Genomic DNA, 19733 nt, shown 5'->3' on the forward strand with positions numbered 1-19733 from the left:
ATTCTGATCAAAGATATTTTAAATATATCCGACAGTTCAGAGATGCACTGAGTCAAACCCCATTCTGACTTGGATATTACCAATTCTTCCTTGTTGCTGGTCTAAAATCCTGGAACTCCCTTCCAAATAGGCACCAATATTTCAAATTATCTTCAGCAGCTCACCAGCACCTTCTCCAGGGCAAATAAATGCTGGCCTTACTTCAGTGTCCAGGTTCACAAAATGAATCTTACAAGTTGAAATGAATTTGGAAAGCTTTTGAGTGCAAACTTCCAATGATACCCAATCAAGATTCATCAAAACACTAACATTGGTGTTTGACATTATTTTTCTCATTACAGATTTAAACTTTTATTTACAGCACGGTAACAGGCCCTTCCAGCCCAACGAGGCCTTGCCGCCCATTTTAAACCTATGTTAACCTACCTGTATGTCTTTGGAATGTGGGAGGAAACCAGAGCACCCGGAGGAAACCCACGCAGACACGGGGAAAACGAACAAACTCCTTACAGACAGCGACGGGAATTGAACCCCAATCGCTGGCGCTGTAATAGCATCACGCCAACCACTATGCTACCGTGCCACCCCCAATTGAAATTGATTCAAATTTAATTGTTGCTGCTTTGTACAGTTAATGGGGAGAAAAAAAATCATAGCCCACAATTAATATTCATTTAACCAACAGCTAATTGAAACTATTTTTTGTGGGCTGGATTTAAATCTACTTGCTCAAGGACTACAGTGGAGAAGATTCAATCTTCCAGCAACAGATGTAACTATACCTCAGTAGTTTACTGTTAAATGTTAGAAGAATTCTCACCCATTGTAAGTCCTGATGGATGATTAATTTTCATGAAATTGTTTCTCATCAAAGAGTAATTAATAAAGCTGAACTTTTTATAGCCTAATGCCAGCCCTGTGTGGGATAAGAGAACCACACTGTCAATATCATGACTGCTAATGAGCTGGCTTCAATTAGTATTCTGGGCAGAACGGTGAACTGTTGGATTTGTGCCATCTCTCTCTTTTGATTATATATAGTTTGTAATACATTATATGTCATCCACTGTTTGTCCAGAGGAAATGATGGTTTAATATTTCTTTTGATATTTGTTAGGTGCTTTCTCATGTCCAGTTGTATATACTTGACATTAGTGGTGCAATTTAACAGGATAAAGCACACAGGTGTGCAAAAGGGCACATTTGGCAAGGAAGGCAGGGAGTGAAATGATATATGGAGTGATCACGAGGATGGCTTTAAATAAACTGTGCAGAGTAAGTACAGTAATGAAGGAAAAGGATACAATTGGGAATGCATAGTAGAATGTAATGGGTAATACAAATGAATTGTTAATCAGACTTCTTATGTCTTTCATGTTTTCCATGATAGTATGAGGACAGATGAGAAACTAGTATGCTTGTTGGTATCTTTTTCTACCTATTTACCTTTAAGCACATATAATTATTTCAGACAGTCAGCTTTTAATTTTATTTAGCTATCAGGCTGTATATGGGCTCAGACATATTTCTGTCCATTATACTTCTTAATGAAACAACATAATCATTGCTTTAACACTTACACAGAGAGCAATAGAGTTTGTGTGATACATTATTACAGATGGCCATTCAAAAGGCACAGTATAGATAGATTAAAGAGATAATTACACGTCTTTCTGGAAACTGATGTAATGAGATGAATAAGAGGAGAAATAGGATGACCAGATCAGGCCTGCTGAGGTCAATCAAGAAGGCTTTACCTTCTGTGACAGCAGAATCCTGAAAGCCAACATTCATCGCCCTATCAAATCAGCCATGGGAGTTGATAACAGTAATGTATGCGTTCTTCTACAAGTGGTATTTTTGATTCAAGTCACCTGGCTGTGTTACAGGGACCTCTCATGTAAAGGTTCTTCAGCTCTAGGTTAGCCTGTCAGTGATTTGGATTGGTAATCACAACGGGCTATAATAAGGCTTTACTTTAACTTTGGCAGAATCAATCACTTGCAGGGAATTCAAGCAACCATTAACAGAATCAAGGTCAGTGGAACATTGAAATCTACTGCTGTGTTATTCTATTCGCGATCCTTCAATGATACCCATTTCTTTGAAGGGCTGATCTGCATGTGTGCCGTGCATCAATAGAAACTCAATGAGAAGGAAATCCATTCTCGATTGCTAACACTAAACAGAATATATTACAGGAGATGCTCAGCAAGTCAGACAAAAGGTCATTGACCTGTAACATTAACTCTGTTTCTCCTTCCCCAGATCCTTCCTGGCCTGCTGAGTGTTTCTAATACTTTCTGTTACTATTTTTATTTTCACAATATATTGTAGATTGTACTTACAAAATTCGGAATTTCAGAAACTTAGTGCAATGTGTAGCTGTTGCAAAACTGTACATACGCTGCTGCAGCTAAGCATGTATCTTTTTCAACCAGTCATTTCCTTATATAGACTGCTCTTGTCCTTGTTTGCTCAGAGCTACTTCCAATCAACTGCCAAGGCATGCAATCAATAAATTGTTAACAGCTGACAGGGTTAAGATCATCTCAAAGAAATAAAAATACTAATTTTGGGACCGTAAAATTTGGCTCAGTAATTCAATACCAAACTTGTTGCAAAGTGGATTCTCAAGCTTATGTATGTTTTGAGGTTGGTGGCACTGATGACCTAAGGACAGGTGATGTCCATCAAAGTATTCAGAGTAGACAGACCATGAGCTCAATCACCCCGCAACAGTGATTTGATACCACTGCTCCCATTTTGGAGCTTAACACTACTATCCCAGGAACCAGTCTGATGTGTTATTGCTGCATTTCTTCTGTGATAAGTACATTCTTTTTTAGGCAAGGTGCCCAGAATGACACAATAATGTAGGTGCGGTCTTACCAAGACCCTATATAATTGCTGTAAGGCATCTTTACTTCTGTACTTCATAATAAAGACTAACATACCATTTGCCTTCCTAATTGCTTGCTACATCACTAGGTTAGTTTTAGTGACTTGCGTGCAAGGACATTCAGGTCCCTTTGAACATCTCCATTTCCTGGAGCAACAAACAAGATGCTGGAGGAGCTCAGTAGGTCAGGCAGCATCTATGGAGGGAAGTGGACAGTCGACGTTTCAGGTTGAGACCCTTCATGAGTTCTTCCGGCATGTTGTTTGTTACTCCAGATTCTCGCATCTGTAGTCTCTTGTGTCTCCATCAACATTTCCGGATATGTCACCATTTTAAAAAATTCTCTTCTTTTCCATTTTGTGCATGAAAGTGGATGACTTCACAATTTTCCACATTATATTCCAGTAGCCATGATCTTGCCCACTCAATTAACTTGCCTATATTTCACCCTGAAGTCTCTTTATATCCTCCTCACTATTTACAATGTCACTTAGTTTAGTATCATCAGCAAACTTGGACATACGATATTTTGTCTCCTCAGCCAAATCATTGATATAGATTGTGACTATCTGGGGCCCAAGCATTGATCTCTGCATTACCCCACCTAGGAAAGACCTGCCTATTCCCACTCCTTGCTTTCTATCTACTAACCAATTCTCAGTCCAGGTCAATGCATTATCCCTGATTCTGTGTTGTCTAACCTTGTTTACCAACCTCCTTAAAAAACGCCTTCTGAAAATCCAAGTACACCACACACACTGGTCTCTTCTTGTCTATTCTATGAGTCACATCCTCAAAGAACTCCTGTAGATTAGTCAAACATGGTTTCACTTTCATAACTCCGGGGTGACTTTGCTCAATCCTATTGAGCAGAGTCAGCAGAGATTATGAAAAGCATGCTTTTATTTGTCATCCTTGCACAGAATCCATGCTAATCTTCTCTGCATCATTCCAGTTTTTAGCATTTGTGAGTTCACTCTGCTTAACGTAGCTAGCCAGATCATACTTGATGTGGGTTTTGCAAGGAATTAGGTTAAAACCATGATCTCTTGTAGCAAACTGTTCTTTGTGCTTACTGTGTGTCTTTTAGGGCATCGGAACTCTGTTTCCTGAGTAATCTTTTGAGATATTTGCATTCAGAACAAAAAGTATCCAAAGTGCTAAATTAGTATTTTTTTGATTTATATTTCTCACTGGGAGGTCTTTTTGATGATGTCCAATGTCCTTTGTGATGGTATTTGTTGTGGGACCAAAATTTTAAAAGGCCACTAAAATTCTTATACTCGCAGGTAGACTGTCATACTACACCTGATGCATTGGCATACGTTAGGAGAGATGGCTAAAAGCATGGTCAGAGAGGTAGATTTTGAATGTCTTAAAGTACAGAATTTCGAGCAGTACTGCACAGGAACAGGCTCTTTGGCCCGCCATGATGTCAATCTAACTAATCCCATTTGTATGCATGAGGCCCATGTCCCTCTATTCCCTACCTGTTCATGTGTCCATCCAAATGCTTCTTAAATATTGCTATCATATCTGTTTCTACCAATTTCCCTGACAGTGGGTTTCAGTCACCTACCACTCTCTGTGTAAAAAACTTGCCTCATAGAGCTCGTTTAAACTTTCCCCCTCTGACCTTAAACCTATACCCTTTGGTATTTGATATTTGACATGTATTTGAAATTTCCATTCTGGGGAAAAGACCCTGACCGTCTGCCCTATCGATGCCTCTCATAATTTTATATAGCAGGAGAGAAAGAGGGGTACAGAGGTGGAGAGGTTGCTGTAGGTGAAAGTTTAGATAAGCTCAGGCATACAGAGCATGAAGGGTGGGAGACTTTGAGAGGGATGAGCTAGTCAGATCTTGGGCTAATAAAGACTAGAAGCAGATGAGCTGAAGCAGGGTGATGTTACCAAATACTAGAAGGGGAATGAAGAGAATTTAATTTTACACACTGAGCCATTGTCATATGGAAGCAAATTCAGTGTTAACTTCCAAATCAAGGCCCCATATGTTTTCTCAGATGGAGTATGGGGGCACGACATCATAGGGGTTAAGTTACTTGATTGGTATCCAGTGGCCTGGACTGTTGATGTGGAGGTATGATTTCAAACCCCACCACAGCTGCTGGCAAATTTAAATATAAGTAATGAAATAAAGTGGTAGTCTCAGTAAAGATGACCATGAAACACTGGATTGTTGCAAAACTCCACATGATTTACTAATACCAATCAGGGAAGGGAACTGTCCTTACCTGGCCTGAGCTCAATGTGAATCCAGACACACCAATGTGGTACACTCTTAATGGCCATCTGAAATGGCCTAGCAAGCTGCTCATTTCAGGGGCGATCAGGGATGAATAATAAATAACCAAGAATGAAAAATTTCACTCAAAAAAACAGAAGAGTTCTCCCCCATATCCAGGCCAAAGTTTACCCCTCAGTCGATATCAATAAAACACATTTTCTGGTGATGATCGTATTGCTGTTCCTTGGAACTTACTGTGCACAAATTGGCTTCGACTAATTACATTAGTGGCTGCACTTAAAAAAGTCCTTCACTGGCTGTAAACCTTTTTGGGTGCAAAATAAATGCAGGTCTTTCTTATATGGAGTAAGATTGTTTGATTCATGGGTGCGCCTTATGCTGACTTTAATTCAGTTCACACTGTCAGTACAAGCTGTTTCCTAAAAAACACAAGTTTATCTCTTAAGTAAGCAGGGATAGCCCATCTATTTGATTTATGGATTAGGTGGAGTAGAATGAAAAGCTGCACTTTTCTGATAGTGGGCCTGTCAGAGTAATTATTAATACTGACACTTACTGTATCTCACAGTCACACAGGAAGGAGCAGCATACTGATGAGCTGGACACACAAAGGCTTTTTCAAGGTTAGGCTACACATAAACTAAAATTATGTTGGTTGACTATACCGAATAATGTGTCAGTTTCTGAGGATGCTGGGAAGTCGAGAAGAAAGACAGCCCGTTGCATCCCCTGCTCATTTCTCTGCTCAGACTCATCTTGACAGCAGGTGTGGTGGCAGTTATTGAATCAATTACGTTGATTAAAATTGCTCAACTTTCCTTCATGGTAGCACGGTTCTTTCTCCTCCTTCTCACGCCAGAAACTTGAGTATATAACTCCAGATGCTCCTGCAGTGCAGTGCCAAGAAAGAGCTGCATTGTTGGGAGTGCTGTCTTTCAGCTGTGATATTAAACTGAGGCCAGATCTGGCTACACGGCTAGGTATAAAGAAACTCCTGGTACCAATTGAAGAAAAGGAAGAGAGTTCCTCCAGTGTCCTGGACCAAGGTTAGCCTTCGCCCTACAATGCCAAAGCAAACTAGCAGGTGTTTTGCCTCCTTGCTGCCACTCAGATGGAGTATGGGGGGATATGATAGCACAGGGGTTAGGTTGCTATGTTAGGGGTTAAGTTGTTGTGCAGACATTGGTCACAAAGTCACAACCTCAGAAGTTGCCCCTTTGGCATGAGGTGCAGTGAAGGGCAAGGCTTTTGTTTGCTTCTTGTTTCCGGCAGATGAGCTCTGAAGTCAGTATGCATTGTGTAATGGCACTGCTCACTGTATTCTCTGAAATACTTGGCCATGAAAGAGTATGATGACTGAAGGTGATAAATCTCATTAGCAAAACCTAAATGCCCAGCAATTGGAGTTCACCCTCTATTGGTGCGCCAAGTATATGTTCCACTGGGAAGTGAGTCAGCACTTGCAGAACTCTCTCAATGGCAGTGGAGGTGTAGCAGCAGACAAGGCTTCTCTGGAGGGGAGGGAAATCCTTCAATGTTTCTGGGTGCTCCTACCTCATACGAAGAACTGCTCTGATCTAATTCTAGACTGTGAATGGCCCCAAGTTGAGCAAAGATGTAGCTCAGCACTGATTTTTTTCACTAAAGGGGTGAATTACCGCACGTAATGTTCCACATTGAAGTGGGACGGGCAGATGCCGTGTGCGTGACATCAATGTAGACCCTTTCCCTGATATTTCATTGCTGATTCCTGGCATGATGTTCCTGGCATTTTGTTCCAAATTTCAGTGTCTGCAGTCTCTTTTGTCTTCATGATGTTCTCTTGGACCTTTTGTGAGTGAATAGCAAAGGTCCTACGTTTCCTCAGGAGAGTCAATTGCTGCCAGAAATCATGCAAAGTACAAGCGATGGTACCATGGCTGATGCGATGTAAGCACCAGCAGCACCAAGGAGAATCATGTTATTTTATTTCAAACATATATTTCATTCATAATATATACAGGAAATACAATTGGCACATGTCTTTCTCTCCATTCATGGTACCATAGATTCATTATATTTTCTTACAATGCATCAACACCACTCATATTTCCTCCTGAAACACCTGTGAAGTGTTTGAGAGGCTGTTACGCGGGGCCTTGTCCCTCAGTGTTCAATGGCAGCACAACCCTAGACTGTGGTCCTTCCCCATAAAGCACTTGCGTTGGCTGCACTGACCTCCAGTGCATCTCCAGTGCACGTACTCTTGCAGCCTGGAATGTGGCAGTCGGCAGCATTCACTTGCAGGCATCTCCTTATACTGGAAGACAAACAAGTTTCAGGCAGACCAAAATGTGTCTTTCGCTGTGTTGATGATCTTGTATGGAAGTGTCTGAACCAATTTCCTGATGGTCGCTAATCTTCTGCAATTATTAATTTAGCTCCATGATTTATTGTTCCACATGACACAATGAATGACTTTCTTTTTACAATTGGAATCGGTTTATTATTGTCACATGTATCAAGGTACAGTGAAAAACTTGTCCTGCATACTGTTCATACAGATCAATTCATTACACAGTGCATTGAGGTAGTACAAGGTAAAACATTAACAGAGTGCAGAATAAAGTGTAACAGCTACAGAGAAAGTGCAGGGCTGGTAGACAATAAGGTGCAAAGTCATAATGAGGTAGATTGTGAAGTCAAGGGTCCATCTTATCGTACTAGGGAACCGTTCACTAGTCTTATTACAGTGGGATAGAAGCTGTTCTTAAGCCTGATGGTAAATGCTTTCAGGCTTTTGTATCTTCTTACCAATGGGAGATGGAAGAAGGGAGAATGTCTGGGGTGGGAGGGGTCTTCGATTATGCTGCCTGCTTTACCGAGGCAGTGAGAGGTATAGACAGAGTCCATGGAGGGGACATTGGTTTCCGTGATGTGCTGATCTGTGTCCACAACTCTTCGCAGTTTCTTGCGGTCATGGGCAGAGCAGTTGCCATACCAAGCCAGATAGGACACTTTCTATGGTGCATCAATAAAAGTTGGTGAGTGTCAAAGGGGACATGCCAAATTTTTTTGGCCTCCTTAGGAAGTAGAGGTGCTGGTGAGCTTTCTTGGCCGTGGCATTACGGGGTTGGACCAGGACAGGCTATTGGTGATGTTCACTCCTTGGAACTTGAAGCTCTCAACCCTCTCAACCTCAGCACCGTTGATGTAGACAGGAGCATGTACCCTCCCCCCTTCTTGAAGTCAATGACCAGCTCTTTTGTTTTGCTCACATTGTCGGGAAGGTTGTTGTCATGACACCATGTTACTAAGCTATCTCCTTCCTGTACTCTGACTCATCATTACTTGAGATACAGTCCACTACGGTGGTATCACCTGCAATCTTGTAGATGGAGTTAAAGCAGAATCTGGCCACGTAGTCATGAGTGTATAGGGAGTAGAGGGCTGAGGACGCAGCCTTGTGGGGCACCAGTGTTGATAATAATTTTGGCAGAAGTGTTGCTGCCTATCCTCACTGATTGTGGTCTGTTGGTCAGAAAGTGCATGGTGCAGTCAGGTGAAGCAGGTGTAAGCCACATTTTGGTGAGATTTTTTTAAAAAACTTTATTTATGCAGCATAGTAACAGGCCCTTCTGGTCAAACAAGTCTGCGCCGACCATTTAAACCCATGTAAACCTGCCCGTACGTCTTTGGAATGTGGGAGGAAACCACAGCACCTGGAGGAAGCCCACACAGTCACGGGGAGAACGGACAAACTCCTTACAGACAGCAGTGGGAGTTGAACCCTGATCGCTGGCACTGTGATAACATTACGCTAACCACTACGATGCCATGCTGTCCACAGCACACAGATATAGCACACAACAGTCCCTCAGTTCTCTTTGGTAGGTCAGTCTTGCCCTTAGTTCATCAACTTTGTTCTCAATGGCCTCGATGTTAGCTGGGGAGGTGGGTTCTTGAACCCACGTTGTTTCAGTCTCACCTGCAGCCCAGCCCTCTTGCTGCGCTTCCAAGGTAAGAGGCTCCATCTGGTCAATCCTGGAGTGGAGCCACCTTTTGGGTGATGATGTCAAGTAAAAGCATAAACTGCCTGCATCATTTTGTAATGTACCAAAAACTGTGGGAAACCAAATTGTTTCCTTGAGTAAAATGTGTTTCTTTCCTGATGTGAGATTAGCATGAGGGAAGATATTGAACATTTTTCTTCCAGCTTAGAACAAGTACTGAAACTGAAGTCAGTCAGAATGCAGCAGTAGAGGATCAAAATATGAATCCGGGTTTCATCAATTTAGCCAAGTTTATGCTGTGGATCACAGCCATTGCTGTGGACTGTTGACTTTTTAGTGTGAGTGCTTGCAAAGGCAGATTTCAAATGTAGAGCTATCAATAGAACATCCTTTACTGAACCCACTAAACTCTTAACCAATGGAAATATCAGGTACAACAATGTATCAAAAGTCACACCAATTGGTACAGTGAGTTTTTCATGGCTCACTTATATATTCACAAAACCGATCATATAATTTGCAAGTAAATACATTAAATTTTTGCAAAACTGAAAAGTGCACCTTCCCTAGGCATGAGACCAGATAAGTAAGTGTTCCCTTTATATTTATTTAACCAAAGGAACAAAATCAAATTCATTTACTTTAGGAAAAGCTCCTGATTTCATTTTGATCATTAATAATTCAAAGGCAGGTCATTATCTGTGACTAATACCTCACTTTAGCAATCCTCCATTGTAGAACTTAAACAAATAAAATGAATCTGCTCATTTTTAAGCCACACATAAAATTTTGAATATATCTAACATTAGCACCAAATCAAAAAAAAAATGGAGCTATACTACGCACCAATCTCTAGCCAGGTAATCCAGGCTGCCATCTGTCTAACTCCACTTGCCTACACTTGCAGTGCTATGCTTGGCCAGTGTCCCAGCACAGCCAGTGTATAATCAACCCTGCTCCTACTCACTTAGACACAGTTATGCTGCTTCTCTAGGATATATGCCAATGGTATCACAGGAATAGATAAAATCCCAGCAAAACATTGTCCCGTGGAGTTTTATTTGCCACTGAAGTGATTTAATTGAGTCAGTCAATTTGCAATACCTCTCCTTCTAGGGGTATAAAATCCAACCGCCTGAACAAACTAGAAGTAATTGATAATAGAGCTGAACTGCTTAGGGAACCAGTGCCTGAGTCTGCAGAGGTGGAGCATGTCCATCCAATCCTTGAACATCCTAATTTCACCCGGATTTGAGGCTGTTGGCACACCCCCAAACAGGCTCATTCCCAGCAGGGGCTTCCCCTTGGGAATGAGGCTGTCAACTCACCCAGAGTGAGGGCTGCAGTATTATGAATCATTATTGTCATCATCATTAGGAGAGCAAAGGTTCTGGAGTGAGCAATTAGGTCTCCAACCTGTTCCAACATTCAATGAAATTGTGCTAATCTGTGATCTAATTCCATTTGCTTTTACCTCATCTCCCTTAATATCTTTGGTTAATAAATATCCATCAACATCAAAATTAACAATTATCCATAGCAACACTTGATGTTTGCAAAGGAAAGCTCCAAGAATTACCATTCTTCGTATAGAGAATTGTTTCCCACCCGCACACCCAAAAGGTCTGACTTTTTATTCTGTATGCTCTCACCCTTCTCCTCCATGCTAAACTCTCACACAACCAGTTAGTATTTCTCTGTTTACCCCACCAGTTCCAATAAAATATTTTGATTTTTTTTAAGCAAGTTGCCTCAAGCCCTTAAAAATACAGTCAGTGCAAACCCAGTTTATGGAACGTCCCCTCATAATATAGCACTTGGAGTCAAGGTGTTTTTCTGGTAAACCTCTCCAAGGCTTGGTGCAACTCTAGGTGGTGGCCTAGTCACAGCTTAGTTATGGCATAGTTTATAACCCTTTGTAATGTAATTTGATTCTTCAATGTAAAGACCGACATTCTTCTACCTTTTTGATAATTATTTCTTCACAGCATTGTAATGATCCAAGCTTCTATGTTTTCACCATTTAGAAAGGCACTGAATTATTCTTTTAAGATCAAATCTGGATGACCTCAGAACTGTCTATGTTGAAATCTATTTGTCCTTCTTTCAGCCATATACTTAACCTGTTAATATGTTCATGGTTTTATGCCATCAGGTTCAACATTTAAAATGCCACCAATCTTTGTGCCATAAGCAATATTGGATATGAAGCTCTCCATTGTTTCATCTGAGTCGTTAATAAATACTGCAAATGATTGAGACCTCAAAACAACGCTGTGTGGGACACCACTGACCACATCCTGCTGGTTTGAACACCTGCCCATTTTACTGACTCTTTTTGTCCTGCTCTCAGTCTCCTAATCAGTTCCTGAGTATCTCAATAATTTGTCTTCAGTTCCAAGAACTCCAGCTTCGAGTTAATTGTCTCTCATTTCTTCTGGAAAGCCATATAGTTGACATCCATAAGTATTCCCTTGCCCAGTACTTTACCCACATCCTTAGGAAATCCAATTAAATTTGTTGGAACATTTACCAATATTTCTGACTCCCTTCAGTCGGCTGGGAATTTCCAAGGTGTTAGGTTGCTCTGTCCTTTTCCAACAACAGGCATTCAGCTAACTGGTCTATAATTCCCTGGTTTCCTTAAGGAATGGAGTAACATGAGATTTTCTGATTTTGAGGGCGGTTCCTGAAGTGACAGAGTTTTGGAACATTATAAATAGATTATCTGCAATGTTCTCAACTATTTTCTTTAAAATCCTGAGTTGAAAATCAACTGGTTCTGATGGTTTATCACACTTTGGGGCCATTATTTTCTTTTTTAATGCTGTTATAATGTTAATTATGATGGGACCCCCATCCCCCATTCAACATTATTTTTTCTTAGGATGCTTCTCTTTTCATCCATAGTAACCACTGACGTATTTAAACATCTGCTATTTCCTTACTTTCATTTACACTGTCACCATTGCTCTTAATGAACCCCTTTCTCCAGAAGCGGCAGGAGACAGAAGTGTAGATTACAGCCTCTGAGGAGCTGGATCTGAAGGTAACCAGGGCGTGGAGGAAGGTTTCTGTGACACTTAGGTTTACTGAGGGGAGAGGTGGACATACAAGGTTTGGCAATGGATTTGTAAGGCAAAATTTGGCTTTGAAGTCAAAAATGCTTGAAATCGGAAACAAAAACACTTGGAAACACTTGGCAAGTCAGGCAGCATCTGTAGAAAAGGAAACAGAGCTATTCTTGTAGGGTGGAGACATTTCCAGCATTTTCTGTTTTTATTTAAGATCTGACCTTTGCCTGTGAGCAATCAAGATGAGGGTAACTGTGAAATGTTGTGACAAAAAAGCTGTGGCATCCAAGTGTTTCTTTCTTGTGAAGGCTACAATATCAGTTGCTGTAATTGCCTTCAAAGCAAATAAACTATAGCTGAATAACAATAAATTAGAATGCAGAACAGGAAAACTGATTGCAATTTTTTCATTACATTACAGTGTGATAAAACATAAGACCGAGAATACAATGAATAAAAGTAATTTGCATTGCAAATGTGCTAAGTATGTACCAACTTTCAGATGCGTTCAATCACTTGCTTGGATTTTGCACTGAACAGAAAGTTTTTTATCTTCATTGAGAAGTAATTAAAAGAAACCGTGATAGGTTGGAAATGTAACAGTGAGTGAGTTTGAGATTAATTCGCCAATAACATCATTGATGTAGAAAACCCATATAGAAATTGAAGTCGATAAATACTCTGGACTTTAGTCCCAACTCCCTAAGGCAATGAAGCAAGCTCTGGCAAAAAATGATGCATTACCAAATGTAGTTAAACTGGACCATCTCCCGCCCCCATACATCTCAGTTTCCTTACAATTGCAGCTTAAACAGGGCTGGGAGCAACCAGCTCCATGTATTGGGCCTGCCTCAAAGCCATATTACTCTGATTCTGCAAAAAATCTATTTGTCACCTCGAAATCCGTCGTTGGTAAGTAGCACTAAATGCATTGTGTTGTAGTGGCTGAATGCCGCTGAAATCAAAGAGACTGAATTTCAGAAGTGGAATAAAATGCACAGCCACAAAAATATAGTGCATTCAGCACTACTGACTGTGAATGAAATTCCAGGCAATATTCCAATTACTTCCAGACTCTTTTATAAACTCTCTGGGTTTATGTTAATACTGATGAAATCTGAAATCCAGTGTGCTAATTCCCTTGAAGATTTTAAACACCTCACTCAGATTTCTTTCTCTTTTTTTCCAGTGTCAACATCACTAGTTCCCTTAATCATCTTCTCAGCCCAGGTGCCCTATGTCATTTATCAACTTACTTCCTTTCCTTCATACCCACTTCCAAGTCCAGGGATGCTTCCCCTCCTCCCAGGACAGTAACACAAGTCAGGATGCAGATACCTGTGCTTTAAGCAATTAGTACTTCCTGAGCTCAGTACTATCTTCCTCAGGCCACACATCCAAAGAACGTATTTGCTTTTTCTACCTCTACACATACATTATCTTTCCCTCGAGCATTTAGATTACTTTCTGGTTCTCTTTTCTGTGGATTGTTCCAATTTATTTATTTTTCTAACACCATTTCTTTCCCTAATTTTAAGACTTTGTATTTCTGCGAATTAAGCAACCCGTTCCTATATTAAGCAACCTTACTTTTTGTTCAGTCACCCAGTCTGTCCGGATCATTTAACAAATGGTCCACTATTTTCTGCATTGACAAACTTGAAGAGTTGTGCTAATCCCCATTCCCCTAACTCATTAGCAGATATCCAAAACAACCATGATAGGCTGAAAAAGCTTCCAGCCCTGTTAGGCCTGCAATTGGAAGCTGATATATATTGGGTTGGGGGATGGTCCAACTATTTAGTGATGCATTATGGTTTATTGGAGCTTGCTTCTTTGCCTTAGGGAGTAAAGTCCAGAGAATTTACTGATTTCACTTTCTACATGCAGTACCTTGCTCAACCTGCCTTGTAGATAGTTTATCTTTATCAGTTTGTCTTTGTGTCTCGTGTCTCAATCTATATCAGAAACCTTTGTTTAATCCCAATGGGTATAATCCCCTCAACAGCAGGTTTTCTATAACCTGCCGTGGTGTCATAGAACCACAGAAAGGTACAGCATGGAAACAGGCCCTTCAGCCCAACAAGTCTGTTCCGACCATCAACCACCCATTTACACTCATTTTACGTCAATCCCATTTTTTTATTCCCCCCAAATTCTCATCAATTCCCTTCAGATTCTACCACTCACCTACACACCAGGGACAACTTACACTGGCAAATTAGTTTACCAACTTGCATATCTTTGGGATGTGGGAGGAAACCAGAGCGCCCGGGGGAAACCCACATGGTCACAGGGAGAACATGCAAACTCCACACAGACAGGACCCGAGGTGAGGCACACAACTGCTACAAACTGGCATGTGGGCTCAACTACAAGAGGCTGGCTTTGTCCATTGTGATGCAGACTGCTGTGATATTGACATTCAGGGTATATAAACAGCAAAACAGAAAGTTATCCCCAGCAAATTTCAGGTGTAGATACATATTTATTGTGAGTCAGGGATTTGGAGTTTGAGGTGATGATCCTCTGCTTGGCCCAGTTGCTTTTCTGGTACCAAGATCTACATCAATTGTAACAAGCAGACCAATCAATCACAGACTCTCATAATCAGGCTCCAGCTAGTCATGGCTCTCAAACAGCTTTTGAGGACAAGAAAAATGTTGCAGAACCATTTAGATGAGTGTCCCATATGCTTGTACCACAAGCTCCAACATTAGAGAAAATGTTACTATAAGGCCATCAGCTTGGGGTGGGACCACAGTTTACACTGAAGACTAATTATTGCTCATATCCTGGCTGCCTGTGGAACAGTTATCGTGACAAAGCCTTAAGGTTGTGCATAACTACTACCTTAAGACACTGTCATGTAACTTCTATCCTCTAACATTGTTTGTAACACACTTGTAATTCAGTTGAAGACCTGCTACCAGAAAGAAATATTTGTTTTACTTGACACTTCATGTCTAAGTGTGTGAATGAGTGACAGTCATACTCGCTGTAGACAACAGTTCACAATGAGCCCACTATACAATATATGGGGGGCAATACTGTCAATGCTGACCCAATCTTCAGCTCCATACATGCACTCATCAGCGATTCTCCAGCTGCTTCTTGGAAATGGGAACATGGGCCAATTTACTTCCTTTTCCAGCTAAAATTGTATTAGCAGCTCCTGAATCAGGGCTCAAGGTCTCCCCAGGTCAAGTTCATTGTTGTGAACTGGCAAGCCCTCCTTTTTCTTTAAAGGGTAAACGCAACCCTTGGTTTTGATTGGCAGTAGAAATTGGTCACGCAGGGTGTGGGATGTGGAGTGCAAGTGGTGGACAGCGGCAAGTAGGTAGAGGTGAGGGTGGAGCTGTGGAGTGAGTATCTAGGAGCTACGAAGCTCAGTTGCTCTTCATTCCCAGGACTCACCTCCACGTTGCAACCCTCCCAAAACATAGAGGTGGCAGCAGCCACTCAGAGAGAGCCGGAGCAAAGGCAGACAGCCGGGGAACATTTGCGCAGGAACAAAGGATGTCATGGGTTTTGAGGGATGCCAGTGGGAGCCCTGAACTTACTTTACTGTGGCTATTGCCCTTCTGGGCCAATAAGGACAGGGAAGAAAAAAAGATCTTGTCCATCCATCTATTTAGGATCACGTTCTCCTTCACTTTATGGTGAATACAATGCTGCCGCCCCCTCAGAGCACCAGTTAATGTTCCAGGTAACATCAGTGGCTTTACCACATACCTTACCTCAGTTCTGCGCATGCTCAGAAGGGAAAATTAAAACTTGCGGCAGCATAACTGAAATGGGATAGGGTATGATGTCCAGCTAATTTTAATTGCCTGCCTGCTCAGTTTCCCTTAACTTCCTTCTCTGGGTGGAATTAAATTCACCCCAGTGATTGAATTCAGTACAGTGGAAGATCCCTGTCTGTAACTGGCCATGTGCTAGGATGAAGTCTTTGGCTGAAACCTAACAGCACTGCAATAACATTTGTTTAGCGGATGCATTGGGGATTTGAGTAGATAGCGTGGCAGCTGGGATTGCTTTCAAAATTTAAATTAAGTTCTTTGGACATGCTGCTGTGTCTGGGATTAGCACTCATTCGCAAGTCAATCAAAGTGCATTTGTTTAAACAAAATCATCTAGGCATAAAGGCCAAATTAATGAAACTTTAAAACTGATTTGATTGGGAGTGAGATAAATACTGGACTATCAGACCATTAAGTCCATTCCAAGTTAAAGCTTTAACTTCAAAGCATTTTTTAAGAAGCTTTTCAACCTCTGATGGCTGGCAGAAACTGGAGTATTCAAGGATAGGACAAAGCTGAGTTGGACTGAATCTCCATGAGTAAACACTCATCTGCTTGCCAACTCCACAAGGTATTTTTGGATATAAGCCTAATTTTCACAATATTCTCTAAGTTCTGAATAATACCCAATTTCTCGAAATATTTTTTACCTGAAATTCATCGGCAGTTGGATTTGGTCACCATGCAGTGTGCCAGTGAATATTTTGGTCATGAGTCTGTCATGCTGGGGAAATTCAGGAGCCTTTGAGGCTTCAGTTGCCACTGAATCAGCCTTGCACTAGGGAGAGCCTAGCACTGATGCAGTGCAACAGTACAGAGTAAACCTAGGGCTGGAGCCAGGCATGGGGGGATCACACAAAGACAAGCTGGAGGTGGGGAGGAGGGAAGGTCACAGATTGGAGATGGGATTGGGAAGATGTCGGATCCTGGTCAGAGCTTTGATGGGTAGGAGGGGTCATGTTGGGTGATTGATGCATTTGGGTTGTGGGAGGGGAGGAATTGGTATAAAGGTGATGAATTGGGGTGTAAGATCAGTACACCTGTGACAGCATTGACCCATTAAGAGAGTTTAAACCTGGGTCCACACTCCATAAAGTTTAGAAGAATGAGAGGCAATTTTCTTACAGGACAGATGCAGGAACAACGATTACCCAGTCTGAATTGTCTGGAATCAGGCAAAGTCTCAGAATAAGGACCAGCCATTTAGGACTGAGATGAGAAGAAATTTCTTCACTCAGAGAGTGGTGAATCTTTGAATTTTCTAGCCAAGAAGTTTGTGTAAGATCATTTGCTAGGTGTATTAGAGACAGAGGTAGGTATGTTTTTCAACATTAAGTTAATCAAGGGATATGGGGTTAGTGCAAGAAAGTGGTGCCTGAGGTAAGTGATCAGACTTGATCTTATTGAATGACAGACCAAGTCTGATGGGCCAAGTGGCCTGTTCCTGCTTCTGTTGCTTATGCTCTCATGACCTGTCTGAGTCAGTAGCTGGTGCCAGACTGGGACCTGCTCAGGGAGGCTCCCTGTAAACCACACAACAGCAGAGCAGGCTGTGTTGTATAAACCAGGTTGTGTTGTAACAGCACTATGGGAGACTCACTTCATACCAAAATCACCCCTAGAGACTGGGAATTACATCACTGTGTCCACACCCGACACGGCTAACAGTTTATCCACATGAGACGTGAGAAGTTCCTGGTTGAATTTCCTGGGATGGCACAATTCGACCAGAGAATGATTGCTATTACAGTCCACCCTGAGATACCTTGGATTTCTTCCATGTAAGATTTCTCCAACTCCCTTTCCCTCCAGAAGCCCATTCCCCTTCTTGGTTCTATCACTGTAATTCCCATTTGCTCCCTAGGCTGTGGTGTTCCTGGTCTTTCAGCTTTGCCTCTCTCCTCTAGGCTCCCTGGCAGTGGATAACAGTGGCTGGGCTCCCTTTCCCAATCCTGGTCTTCCCTTTTGTATTTCCACTGCTTCCTGTGCCTGCCTCTGTCCCTACTTCTATGTGGGCCACCTGCTCTTCCCCCGCCCAAGCTCTTCCTTTCTCTTCATTCAAGTAACTTGGCTGAAAAATTAAATCCATTTGCACATTTTGCACATGCAAGTTGCACATAAAAGCAATTTTACCTGAGTTGGATCACACTGGCGGTCACTTCTGGGTGAAATTTAGGAAATCTGGTATAGTGACTTAAGTGTGCAATTCACCCCAGCTGGGCTGATATTTTCTTGGGTCGGTTGTGTGCCTGGTGATACCACAAGTCACGAAATGTGCAGGTTCTCTTTTATTGACATAAATTGGAGATTTCTGATGTATCCTGTGATCTTTGCTGAACCGTCACTGTAAAAAATAGTGCATCTAGCAGCGATTGATGATGAGGTGTAGGTTAAAGGGTCTGTACTGTAACAGTGCTGTCTTACATACTAGCAGCATCGGTTTTCACTGGTCAGAATCATCAAGGAAGGTGCATCAATGGATTTCCTTTCACTGAACATAGCCCTTTGTACAAGTCACTTAGAGTCATCGAGTCATACAACTGGGAAACAGGCCCTTCGGCCCATCTGGTCCATGCCAACCAAGATGCCAATCTAAGGTAGTCCCATTTGCCTGCGTTTGGCCCATATCCCTCTAAATCTTTCCTATCCAGGTACCTGTCCAAGTACCTTTTAAATGTTGTTGATGTACCTGCCTCAACCACTTCCTCTGACCTTATGAGCTGCATCCTGCAATCACATACCCAACTAGTAATACAGGACTTGACCAGTGCTGAGCATTGTGTTGGTGGTGCCCATTCACATGGGAGATTTCTGTGCACTCCTTCCCCACACCGCCAAGGCAGATGGTCTATGCCTGTCATGGGGAGAGTTCCTATAAACTCTGATGTACTTCCCAGGGTTCAGCATGGCCATGGTTCTCTCACTGTGAGCTCAGCTCAGAGGTCCTGGCAAGAAGTGCACAGGTCCTATTTTAGCACACTATTCTATGTGCAAATTGCAAGACAGCTGCATTGAGCACATTTTTGCTTAATCTCATGACCATTTATAGGGAATCCAATTGCACAATAAGTAGCGCATGTTTAGTGAACAAAGGAGGTTGAGGTCCACTTCTGGACCTTTGTGTCATCAAACAATGCTAATTAGTCCTTCAATTAAACATCCACTGGTTTTACCCGTTTATACTACCAAAATCTTTAATCTCAATCCAAGATCTTTAATCTCAATCACTGGCATCAAATTTGAATAACAGCATTTCAATGCAAAATGAGAAATATTCAAAAAGAAACTGTTGTTGAATAAAGGAAAATCAACAAACTGCAGATGCAAGAAATCTGAAACAAAAGCAAAAAACTCTGGAAACACTCAGAAGGTCAGACAGCATTCATGGAAAGAGAAACAGAGTTGATGTCTCAGTTCGGAGAATCTTAATCTGATTATTGACCTGAAGTGTTGGTTTTGACTGAATAGGTTGGCTATTTTTCCACACCTCCCACTGCAGGCTTTCTGGAGCTGTTCACTTCACTACTCTTTACAAAAACCTACTGACACAACCATTGGAAAAGACAACAGAAGACTGAAAATCATCAGGGAGCTATTGTGGTGGAATCTGATTAAAATATACAACAATAAAATCTTTGAAAGAAACCGAAAAACAAGGACGTCAAGCTGATTATAAAGTTTGCGTGTGCACTA

The 19733-nt window shown here is 41.6% G+C and overlaps 1 protein-coding gene and 1 pseudogene across 2 annotated transcripts in view; one reads left to right on the forward strand and one right to left on the reverse strand.

Moving 5' to 3' along the window:
- The window catches only part of LOC127574100 (deubiquitinase DESI2), a 148840-nt gene that overhangs the window by 98411 nt on the left and 30696 nt on the right, over positions 1-19733 (forward strand). The window lies entirely within an intron of this gene.
- On the reverse strand, positions 3783-3879 carry LOC127578987 (uncharacterized; annotated as a pseudogene).

The sequence above is a fragment of the Pristis pectinata genome, chromosome 1, assembly GCF_009764475.1.
Source record: "Pristis pectinata isolate sPriPec2 chromosome 1, sPriPec2.1.pri, whole genome shotgun sequence".
In the NCBI taxonomy this organism is placed as follows: Eukaryota; Metazoa; Chordata; class Chondrichthyes; order Rhinopristiformes; family Pristidae; genus Pristis; species Pristis pectinata.